The 15347-nt window shown below is 38.3% G+C and overlaps 1 protein-coding gene and 2 pseudogenes across 4 annotated transcripts in view; 1 reads left to right on the forward strand and 2 right to left on the reverse strand.

Moving 5' to 3' along the window:
* The window catches only part of Thsd7b (thrombospondin, type I, domain containing 7B), a 946089-nt gene that overhangs the window by 514950 nt on the left and 415792 nt on the right, over positions 1-15347 (forward strand). The gene's annotated exons all lie outside the window — the stretch shown is intronic.
* On the reverse strand, positions 8272-9829 carry Gm15790 (predicted pseudogene 15790; annotated as a pseudogene).
* Rpl31-ps9 (ribosomal protein L31, pseudogene 9) lies at positions 13216-13709 on the reverse strand (annotated as a pseudogene).

The following is a 15347-nucleotide window of genomic DNA, read 5'->3' on the forward strand; positions in this document are numbered from 1 at the left end:
CTGTATTTCAGACAGATGAATACACACTCTCTGTGCCTTTGAATTACTACCCAAATGCCTCAGCTAGGATTCCTATCTGTTTCTGTCATAAGACGTGTTGTTTTACAAACACAAACCAGCATACCAAGCAAAACTAAAGCAAATAAAACAAACAAACAAATTCAAATGTGAATTTGGTGGATGGAGTTTCAGTTCAACCTGGAGCCCACATCCTGCCTCCCTTTTTTTTTTTTTTTTTTTTTTTGGTATCTAAACATTGCTTTAAAGCCCTATTAATTTTCTTCCCTGAAAAGCCAAGCTACATTACCATCTGTAAGTTCTGCAGTATTCATAGATATTCAGAATGATTTACTGTTAATACAGGATGCAGAAATGTGACTTTTTTCAAATGAATTTTCTTTTTTCTTTCAACATGCTTTTACTCTGAGTTTGTTTCATTATCATACCTGTACAACCCTCTGTGGATGATACAATATGATTCTTATTTGTATATAGAAGTAGTTGCTTTTCAGAAACCAAGAAGCCCATGTTAATTAGTATTGTATTTTTAGACTTCCAATGTACTTCCAATGAACAAATACAATAAATTAGTTTTGAGTTAGCTAGAATACTACATTTATTAAATATTTTGCAAATGAAAAGAATAAATTATTTTCTACTTCCTTGGCTTTGGTCCCATCTTAATTTGGTTCTAAATTAGAATCCAGTTTCCAGAGAGTTTGCCTCAGTGAATTGACTAATACAACAGGGGAGTTTATAAACTATTTTCATTGTTCCTACTCTAAGAGAGTCCAGTGCTAAACAGCAAGTTTAATGTTGTGATTTTAACATGTCAATTCTAAATTTCAGATTTTATAAGACGATCAAGTAACTTATATAAGATAATAAGTCAATGGGGTTAAATTCATATTAAAAAATTAAGTAAATTGCTCATGTTTTAAGATTAACAATTTGCAAATGTCCCTTAATTAAAAAAAAAGTCAGTGCTGAGCATTCTGTAAACATCTTCATGTTGCTACAAACTCAAATTTCTACATAAAGATAGATTAGATGGAGTATTTAAATGGAAGGTTATATTTCAGTGATAAGAATAACATAACCCCACAGAAGTATGTCAAGTATTATGTGAGACCTGTCATTTAATCTTTCCAAGTTAAGTTTAATTTGCTGATATTAAATTTCTGTTATTATGATTTCACTTTGAGACCTTACAGATAATAAACCTATAAATGATGGTGATACACATGGCCACAAGTTCATTTGGGAGTGTGTGTAATGCTAACTTTCAAAAGATGTATATATTTATTTCATATGATACCTACTGATGAATTACATTGGCATTTGACTGTATTTGATCTAATTATACCCTGTCTCAGACATCCCTCTGATTTGTTCAGGTACAGTAGAAAGCACTTGAACTAATTCAACTCTAGCAGAATTTTGGTGGCCTCCTGGTGTTGCTACTGCAAAACTGATTTAGTTAAACTCTGTCACAGGCCTTATTTGTAACATAGATGTGAAATGTACTATTTGTGAGACAGTATACCCAGAAGATGCTTATCCCATGCAAATAGGCTAGAACACTCATAGCTGTTTGGAAGAATTCACTCCATGCTCTCTATAATCTGTTTCCTCTCTCTCTGTATAGAATCAAACTCAAGCCTCAAGAAATAAGGGTTTTAAAAATAAGATATTTAAAAGTTTGCATGCTCCTATGTGACTTAAAGAGAGAAAATGGGCTTTTAATAAAAAAATAAAAGTCCAAAACAAGTCAGTTTAGTAGTTAAGAACTGATTTTCATAGATTAGGTATTAGACTGTTATGTGGCCAACATAGACATACTTCTTCTTGGACTGTGACAGTTCTGCCTTTTCTATACCCTGTCTTGCCATTTCAAAAGAATTAGGCCAAGCAGAGAATGGAAAACAACTTATTCCCAATTTTACATCTACTGTCATAGTATATACTGGACAACTGGAGTCTCTCCTGGAATGAACACTTCTCTAAGCATATCAGAATATGTGCAACTTCTAAGCAGATAGTTCACCCAGAAAGGGGAAAACAAGAAATCAGCCATATGTGTTTAGTTCTCGCTTCTGGAGTCATGATATTAATGCTACACAGACCTACTAAAGGAGAGGTTGGAAGAATTTGGGGACTGAAAAGTCTAAGCTTGTGGGGTTTTCTCTGTGTTGAAGAGATCACTATTCGCAGTCCCCTATGTGCTACCACATGTGAACCTACACCCTGCCTTACCAGCTCTTTTACTCTTACCCCTTGCTATCATCCTTTCTCCCATGCTTCTCCATCTATTTCAGATTTGCACATGCTGCTCCTTCTCTCAGCCTGTGCATTGGAGCCTTTTCATCCACACCTTGCTTTGCTCCAATGTCATCACCTCCAATGGACTCTGACCCTCTGACTTCAGCATTTCCTCCTCTTTCTCTTTTTCTTGATCACTAGATGTCTCTTGAGTTATGAGCACTGTTTGGCTTTACAACTGTATATAACTATTTTCAATCAATAAAAGATGTACTTCAGATCTTGAATTCTGGTCTTTTCCTGAACTAGTGACATGTGGCCTCATAACCCCCCGCCCCCCCCCCCAATACAAGCAGAAACACCAAACCTGAACTCCTTACCAGCTGTGTGACCTGGAGAGGATATGATTAATGTTCAGTGTGCTCTGCTGCTGAACTATGGTGTAAGGTAGTCTTAGAGCAAAGAATGTCTTTGACAGCATTTGTAACCTAGGAAGGGGTTGACAGTGTGCAAAGTTGTGGAACATCTCTGCTATCTTCCATATAGTACTTGCCTCTATCCTGGCCTGAATATGAGCTCTCAGTTGTGGCATTCTGAACAGTAACTGCCAAAGTCAGTGCCTGGATTTTTATTGAGTAAATAATAACACAACAATGCATTATGAATTCAGGAAATCTTTATGTTAAACTTAATATATACCACTTTTTTGATAATTGTTGTTTACATGAAAGTGAATACTATAAGGACTCTTAAAGAAGTAGATTTCTAATTAAAAGATTAGGGAATATAAATGCATGTTTCTTTGTCTGTGGAAGAAGCATAAACATGTATGCAAATACAGGTATCTTACCATAACTACATAGCCAAGGGTGTTATACCAGCTTTGGTACATCAAGTCACTGGGCAAACATTGGGTTTAGAAACATCATGCAGGAGATTATGTGTGTGACTATAGCAACTGGTTTTGCTAAAGTGTAGCATAGTTGAAACAGTGGTAGACAGTTTAGGAGCCAAGAATACATAGCACATATGAAGGACTGATAAGAGAAATGTTCAGATATGTAGTAGGCAGCTGGACAAAATATATGTTAATCAGAGGAATTTCAACATCCATCATATTAAATTCTTTTTAAGCAGTTTAAATTAAGCATAGGTGTAGTAAAATCACATATGGTACTTTTTAAATTCCTGCATAGAATATTTGAAAGCCACTCAATTAGGAGGACAAGAAATGAGAAGCATTTGTTTTCTTGAGTAGTACATGTGTCTATCAGCAAACCAAACAAATAAGCATACTCAACATCATTTAATAGCAGGTACTCAAGACCTGATGACCATAGATCAGCATTACTTAATAACATGTCCTCATAGCCTGATGACCATAACTCAGCATCTTTTAATAGTGCATCCTCATGACCCAGAGCCCATTCAGAATGCTGCTGAGTCAACAATGCTGCAAATGCACATTACTTGGTGACTATGCAAACACTTTTATCCGCTTAAAGTATTTTAATGCTGAGAGAAATAACAAGTGTCAGAGGTCTGAGGGAGCAACATTTTCTATCTTCCATATGAGTCTGCTTCCATTTAGAAAAAGGGTTGTAGGCAGCCATGGAATTTCCCATCTGCACTTGTTAAGACCTATGAATAGTTTGTTGGGTCCCATGCAGATGAAAATGTAGATGCTATTGCTCAAAAGTGACTGGTATTTTAAGACTGGAGCCTTAGAGCTTTAATTCACCGGCAGTCTGAGTAGAACACGTGCCTAGGATGCTGGACACAGTCCTTACTAGTTCTTTCTAGTATCTGGGAACTATGAAGAATAGGTTCATTATTGTGTTGGAATGCAATTCTTCTTGAGGATTTGAGAACAAATAAGGATTGGAGAAAGTGTGAGCTGACAAATGTTCACTTTGGGGACTTACACAAGGCAGAGCCTCTCATAGGCTTCCTGGCTACAGATCTTTGCACCACTTAACCTGAACACTACTCAGAAACAAAATTCGCGTTTCTTGCCAGTGAATTAAATTGAGAGGACTTTTCAAGTTGCTGTGAGTAGACTCACCTAAAGAACATGGTAAATGACTGACATTGGGGTTAAATTTATTTCTGTTTTAAAGGTCATATTTTCTATCCTAAACATCATAGTTAGCTTCAACTATCAGTTTGACACTGTCCTAAATCACATGGGGGAAATAACCTCAAATAAGGAATTGCCCAGATTAGACTGGCCTGTGACTCTATTTGCAAGGCATTTTCTTAATTGATAATTGATATAGGAAGACCTTACCAACTATGTGCAGTGCTATCCCCATACAGGGGTCATGGACTGGATTAGATAGCTAGATAAGTATGTCAGAGAAGCCAGCCTGTAAGCACTATCCATCCATGGTTACTGCTGAAAGCTCATGTTGCGAGTTCCTGTCTTGATTGTTTTCATGATGGGCTATAACCTGTTATCCATGATAACCAAATGAACCCCTTCCTCCACAGGTTAGTTGTGATCAGTGTTTTATCACAGAAAGCAAACAAGAAAAAAAAAAAACCCTAGGACATTGAACTTTCTTAAATACATAAAATAATATTATTGTGAAACAATAGGAGTAGGTAAGCAGAATTTCTTAATTGTAATATAAATCTAAAATTATTATTCCATTTTTTCATTTTAAGATACTTTTATCTACATAATATGTATAAAGGCATTACTTGGTCATTTTCTCTGAAATTTTCATATTCAAGTCTTTAATTAATCATTATACATGAGTTTGGTTAGAAATTTATCCAAGTAGTCACACAGGCTTCCATTCCATCTCTTATAAAATGTGACTCATGACCTTTATGCCTAATCTTGTTTCTGCTTTGAATTTTCTTTTCCTACAAACTCCATCTGCCAAGGCTCAGCCTCAGCTTGTTCAGGGGTTCTAAGGAACGGGTGTTTAAGAGCTGAGAAACAAATGACTCGAAGTCAAATCGTGGGTCTAAACTGACAGGCTGTGTTCTGCTCAAGATAGCTCTTTAGTCAGTTCTCTGTAGATAGCTCTTAGCTCTGTAGCTGTTGCTCCAGACAACTCTCTCTGGTTGAGTCAACTCATTTTGCCTGAGACAGCTCTTTATTGCTAGAAACAATTTCTAAATGCTCTCTGGATAGCTCATGGGTTTTCCAATCCAGGTCAGAGAAGCTGCTAGGAAAAAAACTCTTGGAATTTTTGCTCAAGTCAGAAATCCTGTTAGAAAAATTCTAAAAGTAATTCTTGGGGTTTTTAGTCAAAATCAGAAAACCAGAAAAAAATTCTAAAAGATCTATGTTAACTTTTCAGACAGCCTTCTCTATATAGTTGCTAGAAAGAGCTGTGCTAGCCCTCCAAGCAGTTCTTGGGATTTCTGACCAAAGTCATGAATCCTATTAGAAAAAAGAAAATGTAAAGGGGCTACGGAATATTCTAATAGAGCCATGTTTGCTCTCCATGGATTTTTCTGACCAAAATCAGACATCCTGTTCGAAAAACTCTTAAAGAGCTATGTTCATTCTCCAGAGAGACCTCTAGACAGCTCATCTCTTCCTGGAAAAAAAAATCTTAAAAAAAAATCATGACAAGTTATTTCAGGTTCAAGCTATAGCAGTTGCCATAAATAAATAATATACTTTCAATAAACATTTACAAATCTTCATAATGGTCTTGCTTATATATTGCATTTATTCTAAAATTCTTTACTTTTTACTTTCTATTGAAAATGGCATCTATTAACTTTTACTTTTAGTAGCTTGTTAATTATATTTATATAGCCCATTCATGTTTAGACATTGATCTGGAAACTTCACTAAAGTCTGTATATTAGCAAAATTGTATCAATATTATATTGAAATATTAATACGAACAGGAAAACTTACTTTGTTGAACAATAAAAATGTCATGTATTCTTAAAAAAAATAAACTGCTATCATTCTCTGCTAACTCATCTCATGGAGACCAAAGCCCACTTTTTAATTTACATATCAATTTAGTCATTTACTCCACATTCCCTTTTAACCATCCCATGAATCAACATTCCAAGACCTTAGACCCTTCACTCTTAGGAAAAGGATAACAAGTACAATTATTTTCTTTTTTCTTTTTTTTAAATATTTTTATTACATATTTTCCTCAATTACATTTCCAATGCTATCCCAAAAGTCCCCCATACCCTCCCTCCCACTTCCCTAGCCACCCATTTCCATTTCCATTTTTTTTTTTTGGCCCTGGTATTCCCCTGTACTGGGGCATATACAGTTTGCATGTCCAATGGGCCCCTCTTTCCAGTGATGGCCGACTAGGCCATCTTTTGATACATATGCAGCTAGAGTCAAGAGCTCCGGGGTACTGGTTAGTTCATAATGTTGTTCCACCTATAGGGTTATAGATCCCTTTAGCTCCTTGGGTACTTTCTCTAGCTCCTCCATTGGGAGCCCTGTGATCCATCCAATAGCTGACTGTGAGCATCCACTTCTGTGTTTGCTAGGCCCTGGCATAGTCTCACAAGAGACAGCTACATCTGGGTCCATTCAACAAAATCTTGCTAGTGTATGCAATGGTGTCAGCATTTGGAAGCTGATTATGGGGTGGATCTCTGGATATGACAGTCTCTAGATGGTCCATCCTTTCGTCTCAGCTCCAAACTTTGTCTCTGTAACTCCTTCCATGGGAGTTTTGTTCCCAATTCTAAGGAGGGGCATAGTGTCTATAGTCTTCATTCTTCTTGAGTTTCATGTGTTTAGCAAATTGTATCTTATATCTTGGGTATCCTAAGTTTTGGGCTAATATCTACTTATCAATGAGTACATATTGTGAGAGTTCCTTTGTGAATGTGTTACCTCACTCAGGATGATGCCCTCCAGGTCCATCCATTTGCCTAGGAATTTCATAAATTCATTCTTTTTAATAGCTGAGTAGTACTCCATTGTGTAAATGTACATTTCCTGTATCCATTCCTCTGTTGAGGGGCATCTGGGTCCTTTCCAGCTTCTGGCTATTATAAATAAGGCTGCTATGAACATAGTGGAGCATGTGTCCTTCTTACCAGTTGGGGCATCTTCTGGATATATGCCCAGGAGAGGTATTGCTGGATCCTCCGGTAGTACTATGTCCAATTTTCTGAGGAACCGCCAGACTGATTTCCAGAGTGGTTGTACAAGCCTGCAATCCCACCAACAATGGAGGAGTGTTCCTCTTTCTCCACATCCTTGCCAGCATCTGCTGTCACCTGAATTTTTGATCTTAGCCATTCTGACTGGTGTGAGGTGGAATCTCAGGGTTGTTTTGATTTGCATTTCCCTGATGATTAAGGATGTTGAACATTTTTTCAGGTGGTGCTTCCCTGCCATTCGGTATTCCTCAGGTGAGAATTCTTTGTTCAGTTCTGTGCCCCATTTTTAATGGGGTTATTTGATTTTCTGAAGTCCACCTTTTTGAGTTCTTTATATATGTTGGATATTAGTCCCCTATCTGATTTAGGATAGGTAAAGATCCTTTCCCAATCTGTTGGTGGTCTTTTTTTCTTTTTTTTTTAAATTACAAATTAAAATTTTATTTTAAGGATTTCATTTTTAGAAATAAAAAAACAAAACAAAACAAAACAGCTTGCAAAAGTGGTGATTTTGTCATATCCTAACCGGTTAGGTATTTTCTGTAAGTTCTAAATAAGTAAAATAATATAAAAATATATTTTCAAGTCTTTCTAGAACAAAAGGAAAACCACACAAATCATTAAATACTTTGGGATTTTCTTTACTCTCCACAGCTGATTTCACAGATATAAAAGCTGAAACGCATTTATACCCTGAAGCACAGCCTCCAACAGGCATGGAATCACAGTTTGTTGTGTTATGTAGGAAGTAGCTCTGTGGCGCTCTGTGCTATGGAGAGGAGAACGGAGAGTAACCATCAGGCTCTGTGACTACGCTTAACGCTGTTATAAAATGAACAACAGTGTATGCTTTGGGTAACACTTCTTTAAAAGTAAATACAGCTTTTAGATATAAACTTTTCAAAGATTCTCTTTGAAGGGCTTTGTGGTGACCATTTCAGATTTAACGTACAGTAACCTCTGAGGATCGCAGACATCCCAGTGAGGAGAAGCATCCTTTTCCCCGGCCATGTGGTCATCAGAAAGAAGGCTCGATGTAGCAAGGAGACGCATTTTATCAATCTCTCCAACAAGTCTGTAAACGATCAGCTAAAGACACCGCCTCTGCTATGGATGGTCTCATTCAATCCATGTTCTACCAGTTTTATGTCTTCTAGGTCATCTTTTATGATGCTAATCAAGTGGCTAAGGCCTTCCTGTTGTTTCAAATGCTGCTTGATTTCTTGTAATAGGTCTGCATCTATGTAGTACTTTTCTTCAGATTTCACGGCTCCAAAATGATTCTGCATCCTGATCTGGGACATCAGCTCATTCAGCCGACCTTTGAACTGAGTGGGTGCATTCAGTTCCCCTTGAATAATATCTAGCTGAACCTGCAACTGCTCTTCATCAGCCTGGATCGCATAGCCACTCTTCCTCTGGATTTCCTGTTTGATTAGGACCTGTAAGGTCCTGTGGGAGAACTCCATCAGTTTCCTCTTGTATTGTGCTATTTTGGCCATAGTTGTAGTTTGATTTTTTTGCAGTTCACTAATATCTTCAGATATGATATCTAGTCTGGTCTGATGCTGCTTAGTCATCTGATCTTGAACCTTCAGTCTTCGAAGCAATTCTTTGAAACCCACCATTGGTACAGGAATTAACTTTTCAGAGTCTGGGTTATCCACCTTGGCCTGTTCCCAAATAATAGGATCAACACCTGCGGGAGGGTTTTGTAAGAGCTGCTTGATCTGAGCGGGAGACAGTTCTGTCCTGGTCATAGAAAGGGTCACCCCAAGCTGCTGCAGTTAGGCTTTAATGTTGGCTTGCTCAAAGTGGGCATACAGTGTTGTCGCTGGAACTCTTCTCGAGGTGCCATTTGGAGAACGCTCAACAACATAAATGACAACTTCTGTCTGATCATCCGGCAACGTCTTAATGCCCTCCACATTGACCGTAAGGGTTTGGTTTCCTCCCAAAACTTTATGCAATGATTGTACCAATTACTGTTGCTGGCTTCTAATATCTGTTTCTTTTCTGTTGAAAATTAAAACTACTAGCCCATCTTCATCTTTATTATTGGGCATACAACTATAGCCTACAGGCTTAAACCGGCAAAAGGGATTCTCCTGGGTAAACTCCACTGGAGGAATGTTATTATTGAAATATCCTTTTCCTGTTCCCCAGAAGGCCTGCAACTGGTTCCACTCTGCCAAGATGGCGTCTCTCTCATCCCCCAGTAGCGTTGGAGCAGAAAGTGCACTAGCAGTGTTGATGAGCTGGGTAGACTGTGCAGGAGCCTGGGTAGGCTGACTGAAGAGACCACCTAAAGAAGTCTGCTGCTGCTGCTGTTGCTGTTAAATCCTCCAAATCCAAGTCCGGTTCCCAAACCAGTGCCTAAACCAGTGCCAGTTCCTGTCGTTGTGCCAAAGCCAGTACCAAAGCCAAAACCTTTGTTCTGAGTGCCTCATATTTATATTTGCATAATTAAGAAATTGTGTATTTTTGAATTCATGTTTTCAGAGTTCTTTTCCACAGCCTTAAGGGCTGTTATGAAGGTCACATCATCCTAACATTTCGCTGAGATCTCAGCTTTTCCTGTGGTCTCTGATTATCAAGAACTCAATAACCTTGCCAGAGAGGACATTCTTCACAGGAGGAGCATGAAAATATGTACATTATTATACAAACAAGCCTCCTGCCCAAAGCAACCATCAATACTCATGGAGGTCCATACCCTGCTAGCTCTGTTCCAAAGTCAGGGACCGTGTCATTGTTTATTACATGGCTAAGCAGGACTTGGCATCCATGTGTGCACATGATCAACACCTCATTCAAGTTCTGCAAATATCCCTTTTCCCCAACTGAGGCTTAAAATTATAACTATCACCAGTGTGAAAACACACACACACACACACACACACACACCCCACACACACCTTTTTCTCTCTCTCCCTTCCTCACCCTCCTCCTTCTTCCTTCTCTTCATATCTTTTGATCCCTTCTATTTTTGAATTGTTTAAATTGCACAATGTTTAGTTGCCAAGTGCTATTTTCCATATTTACATTGTTTGTTATAAAATGGTCCCCACTAGAATGTAATGTGTTTTCTGTTGTACTGCCAATTTCTAGAATAGTTTCTCACTTGAGAGGATTTCAGCATTGTTGGAGAATAGTCCAGAACAGCCCTACACAGTTTTCATCTTCTAATCAGTACAGTATGAGTTACAACTTCAGAATCCATTAATAGTGTTGTCAGGCTGGAAGTAGCTAGTGGAATCTCTTTGTTACTCTTCTTCATAGAGTCAAAGCCAAGATGGATGAATGCCCTCACTCTTTCTCTTTATTGAACATGAGATTTTTCCTAGTCCACTGACAAAGTGTTTAGTCTTCTTGTGCTGTGTGTGTGTGTGTGTGTGTGTGTGTGTGTGTGTGAGAGAGAGAGAGAGAGAGAGAGAGAGAGAGAGAGAGAGAGAGAGAGAGAGAGGGAGAGAGAGAGAGAGAGAGAGAGAGAGAGAGAGAGAGAGAGAGAGAGAGGTCTGACTGAAGCCTTATTTGTGCCCTGGCCACAGGTTCTATCCTCTATTTCCTAATTTAGTGTACTGACCTTAGAGCAGGACTCTCAACACTCACACAAACACAATTTACTGAGTATTGAAATATTTTCTCACTTTCTTGCTTTTATAAACATGCATTTATGAAATACTGTAAAAACATTTCAAAGATAATCACAAGGGAAAAAAAGGATTGAGTGTACAACCAAAGGAACATTTCAAGCAATAATAATACAGAAAAAATCTGGGTCTTTATTAGTATTTAAGAGAATTGGTATTATAACACATACTGAGTTACCCTCCTACTGTCAATAATGTAAGTGTGGCTGTGTTTTTAAGAACTGCACTTCTATCAGTATATTCTGAAGCATTAGTATAGGAGTAGTATTTTTAGATGATTTTCATTGAACTAATTTTGGAATATATGTGTGGGTTGGGATGTAGATGTTATAAACTTACACATGAACTGAAAATTTCTCCTGTTCATGGTCATCAATGAGTTCTTTTGATAAGCTCTACAGTTTACAGAATAAAACATGTATACTTTAAATTAATTAAAAACAAACGGTTCCTCAGTTATAGTTTCTGTCAGAAAAGTTTTTAAAAGGATGTCTCTTGTTATATATTAATCTCTCCCTTTTCCCATCGATGAAAAAGTATGTTGTGAGTGACTGAGTGTTCATTCATAGTTTCTATTCATTCACTCTTTGTAACCAACAACCGTTTGTGAGATTGACTACTGGATTTTTGTTCCCATCCACATTCCCCCATCCAGACATAAATGACATCTATTCTATTTCCCCTTCACAATGAGGTTCATGTATTCTCCATTGAGGCCTCCTTGTTACTTAGCTCCTCTTAGTCCGTGGATTATAGCATTATTATTTTTTCTTTTTTAATTTTAATTAGGTATTTTCTTCATTTACATTTCCAATGCTACCCCAAAAGTCCCCCATACCCTCCCCTCCCACTTCCCTACCTTCCCAGTCCCACTTCTTGGCCCTAGCATTCCCCTGTACTGGGGCATATAAAGTTTGCAAGACCAATGGGCCTCTCTTTCCACTGATGGCCGACTAGGCCATCTTCTGATACATATGCAGCTAGAGACATGAGCTCGGGGGTACTGGTTAGTTCATAATGTTGTTCCACCTATAGGATTGCAGGCCCTTTTAGCTCCTTGGTTACTTTCTCTAGCTCCTCCATTGGGGGCCCTGTGATCCATCCAATAGCTGACTGTGGTGCTGGCACAACTGGCAGTTATCATGTAGAAGAGTGTGTATTTATCCATACCTATCTCCTTGTACTAAGGTCATATCTAAGTGGATCAAGGAACTCCACATAAAACCAGAGACACTGAAACTTATAGAGGAGAAAGTGGGGAAAAGCCTCAAAGATATGGGCACAGGGGAAAATTCCTGAATAGAACAGCAATAGCTTGTGCTGTAAGATCAGGAATCGACAAATGGGACCTCATAAAATTGCAAAAGACACCATCAATAAGACATAAAGGCCACCAACAGATTGGGAAAGGATCTTTACCTATCCTAAATCAGATAGAGGACTAATATCCAATATATATAAAGAACTCAAGAAGGTGGATTCCAGAAAATCAAATAACCCCATTAAAAAATGAGGCTCAGAGCTAAACAAAGAATTCCCACCTAAGGAATACCAAATGGCTGAGAAGTACCTGAAAAAATGTTCAGCATCCTTAATCATCAGGGAAATGCAGATCAAAACAACCCTGAGATTCCACCTCACACAAGCCAGAATGGCTAAGATCAAAAATTCAGGTGACAGCAGATGCTGGCAAGGATGTGGAGAAAGAGGAACACTCCTCCATTGTTGCTGGAATTGCAAGCTTGTACAACCACTTTGGAAATCAGTCTGGTGGTTCCTCAGAAAATTGGACATAGTACTACCGGAGGATCCAGCAATACCTCTCCTGGGCATATATCCAGAAGACGTTCCAACAGGTAAGAAGGACACATGCTCCACTATGTTCATAGCAGCCTTATTTATAATAGCCAGAAGCTAGAAAGAACCCAGATGCCCCTCAACAGAGGAATGGATACAGAAAATGTGGTACATTTACACAATGGAGTATTACTCAGCATTGTTATTCTTTACAGATAATAATGACTTATGAGTGGACTTAGTTAACTCACTCAGGATGGTCTTTTCTAGTCCCATACATTTTCTGGCAAATTTCATGATGTCATTGTTTTTTTTGTTTGTTTGTTTGTTTTTGTTTTTGTTTTTGTTTGTTTGTTTTTTGTTTTTTGTTTTTTGTTTTTTTGCAGTTCTGCAACTTTATTTGACATGAGTAGGTTAGTTCTCATCCACATTGACCGTCTGTAGATTTTTGAATGTGGTAACAGGCACGTAAGTTACCAGCGTGTAGAGCTTGTTTGGGGAATCCTCATCCTCATTACGTTTTCTGGACAAGCGTACTCGGATGCGATATGGAACATTCCTTATTCCCTTGGCCCAGACGGCTTTATTGAGCCTGGTGTCAATGCGCACATCTGGTGTCCCCATTTCCTTCATGGCAAACTTCCGAATTTCTTTGAGTGCCCGAGGAGCACGCTTCTTGAAGCCCACTCCATGGATGCGCTTGTGAATGTTGATGGTGTATTCTCGGGTCACCACCTCGTTGATGGCAGAACGGCCCTTCTTCTTCTCGCCACCCTTCTTTGCGGGAGCCATTCTGCTGGGCCCAAGTAGGAAAGGAAGGGCGCGAGGGTTTGTGGGAAGGAAAGTCGCGTAGCCGTACAACTTCCGGGTCACAGGGAGGCGGGGCGATGTCATTGTTTTTAATAGGTGAGTAGTATTCCAATAGATGAGTAATATTCCATTGTGTAAAGGTAGAGCATCTTCTTTATCCATTCTATTGTTGAGGGACACCTAGTTTATTTCCAGTTTCTGGCTACTAGTAATAAAGCTGCCATGAATGTAGTTGTACAAGTGTCCTTGTTTTATGATTTTTTGGGTATATGCCCAGGAGTGGTAAAGCTGGGTCTTAAGGAAGATCAAGGTGGGTAATGGTTCTGGACATTTCTTTAAGTGATTCTCTGCCACTTGAGGTTCCTCTGTTGAGAATTCTATGCTTAGATCTATACTCCATTTTTAATTAGATTATTTAGTTTATCGATATCTAGTTTCTTGAGTTCTTCATATATTTTGGTAATCAGCTTGCTGTCAGATGTGGGATTGGGGAAGATCTTTTTTCATTCTCTAGGCTTCCATTTTGTCCCATTGATGGTGTCCTTTTTCTTATAGAAGCTTTTCAGTTTGGGGAGGTCCCCTTTACTTATTGTTGGTCTTAGTAAGTATGCAATGGGTCTTCTGTTCAGGAAGTTGTCTCCTGTGATAATGTATCCATGGCTATTTCCCTCTTTCTTGTCTATATAGTTTAATATATCTAGTTTAATGTTGAGGTCTTTGATCCACTTCAACTTGAGTTTTGTACAGGGCGATAGATTTAGATGTATTTTCATTCTTCTTCATGCTGACATCCAGTTAGACTAGTGCCATTTGTTGAAGATGCTTTCTTTTTTTTTTTTTTTTTCCATTGTATAATTTTGGCTCTTTGGCAAAAATCAAGTAAGTATTCATTGGTGTGTAAGTTTACTCCTGTGTTTTTGTTTCTATTCTATTGACCAACCTGTCTAAGTTTATGCCAATAAAAATCCACAGAATCAACTAAACTTGTCTCACAGGGGATCACAGAGACTGATCCGCCAAATAGAGAGCCTATATAGGACTAATGTAGGCACTCTGAACATAATATGTTACAGTTGTATAACTTCCTCTTGTGATACTCCTATGAATGGGAGCAGTCTCCGTTCTCTGACTCTTTTGCCTGCATTTAAGCCCCTTCTTCCTGGGGTTCCTCTTTCACCCTTAATATTAGAAAAGGTTCCTAGTCTCCCTGCCACTTGATATGGTAGTTAATATCCATGGGAAGTCTGGCCCTTTCTAAAGAGAAGCAGAACAGTGGATGGGGTGGGAGGACAAAAGGGGACCTGGGAGGAGAGGAGAGAGGGAAACTGTGGATAAGATATAAAAAAAATCAAAAAATAAATAAAGAGATCGATGATAGACAAATGATATATGATAGATAGATGCATAGATAGATAAATAGATAATACATACATACATACATACATACATGCTGTAGAATTCCTCACTTGTGACATCCCCTCAGTACTCACAAACTTTCAGATTTTGAAACATTTTAAATATTCATGATAGAAATTTGTCCCTTGCCTAGTTATTATGCTTCAGAGCCTCATTAATGAGGTATTCCTTTCCCTGAAGGCACTAAATCTTAATTTCCCAAGGTAAAAGAATTTCAGATACTAATACTTCATGAGTAGCTACAAAAATAGCTAAAATTCAAGAAAAGCACATCATATGCATACATGT

The sequence above is a fragment of the Mus musculus genome, chromosome 1, assembly GCF_000001635.26.
Source record: "Mus musculus strain C57BL/6J chromosome 1, GRCm38.p6 C57BL/6J".
NCBI lineage: Eukaryota > Metazoa > Chordata > Mammalia > Rodentia > Muridae > Mus > Mus musculus.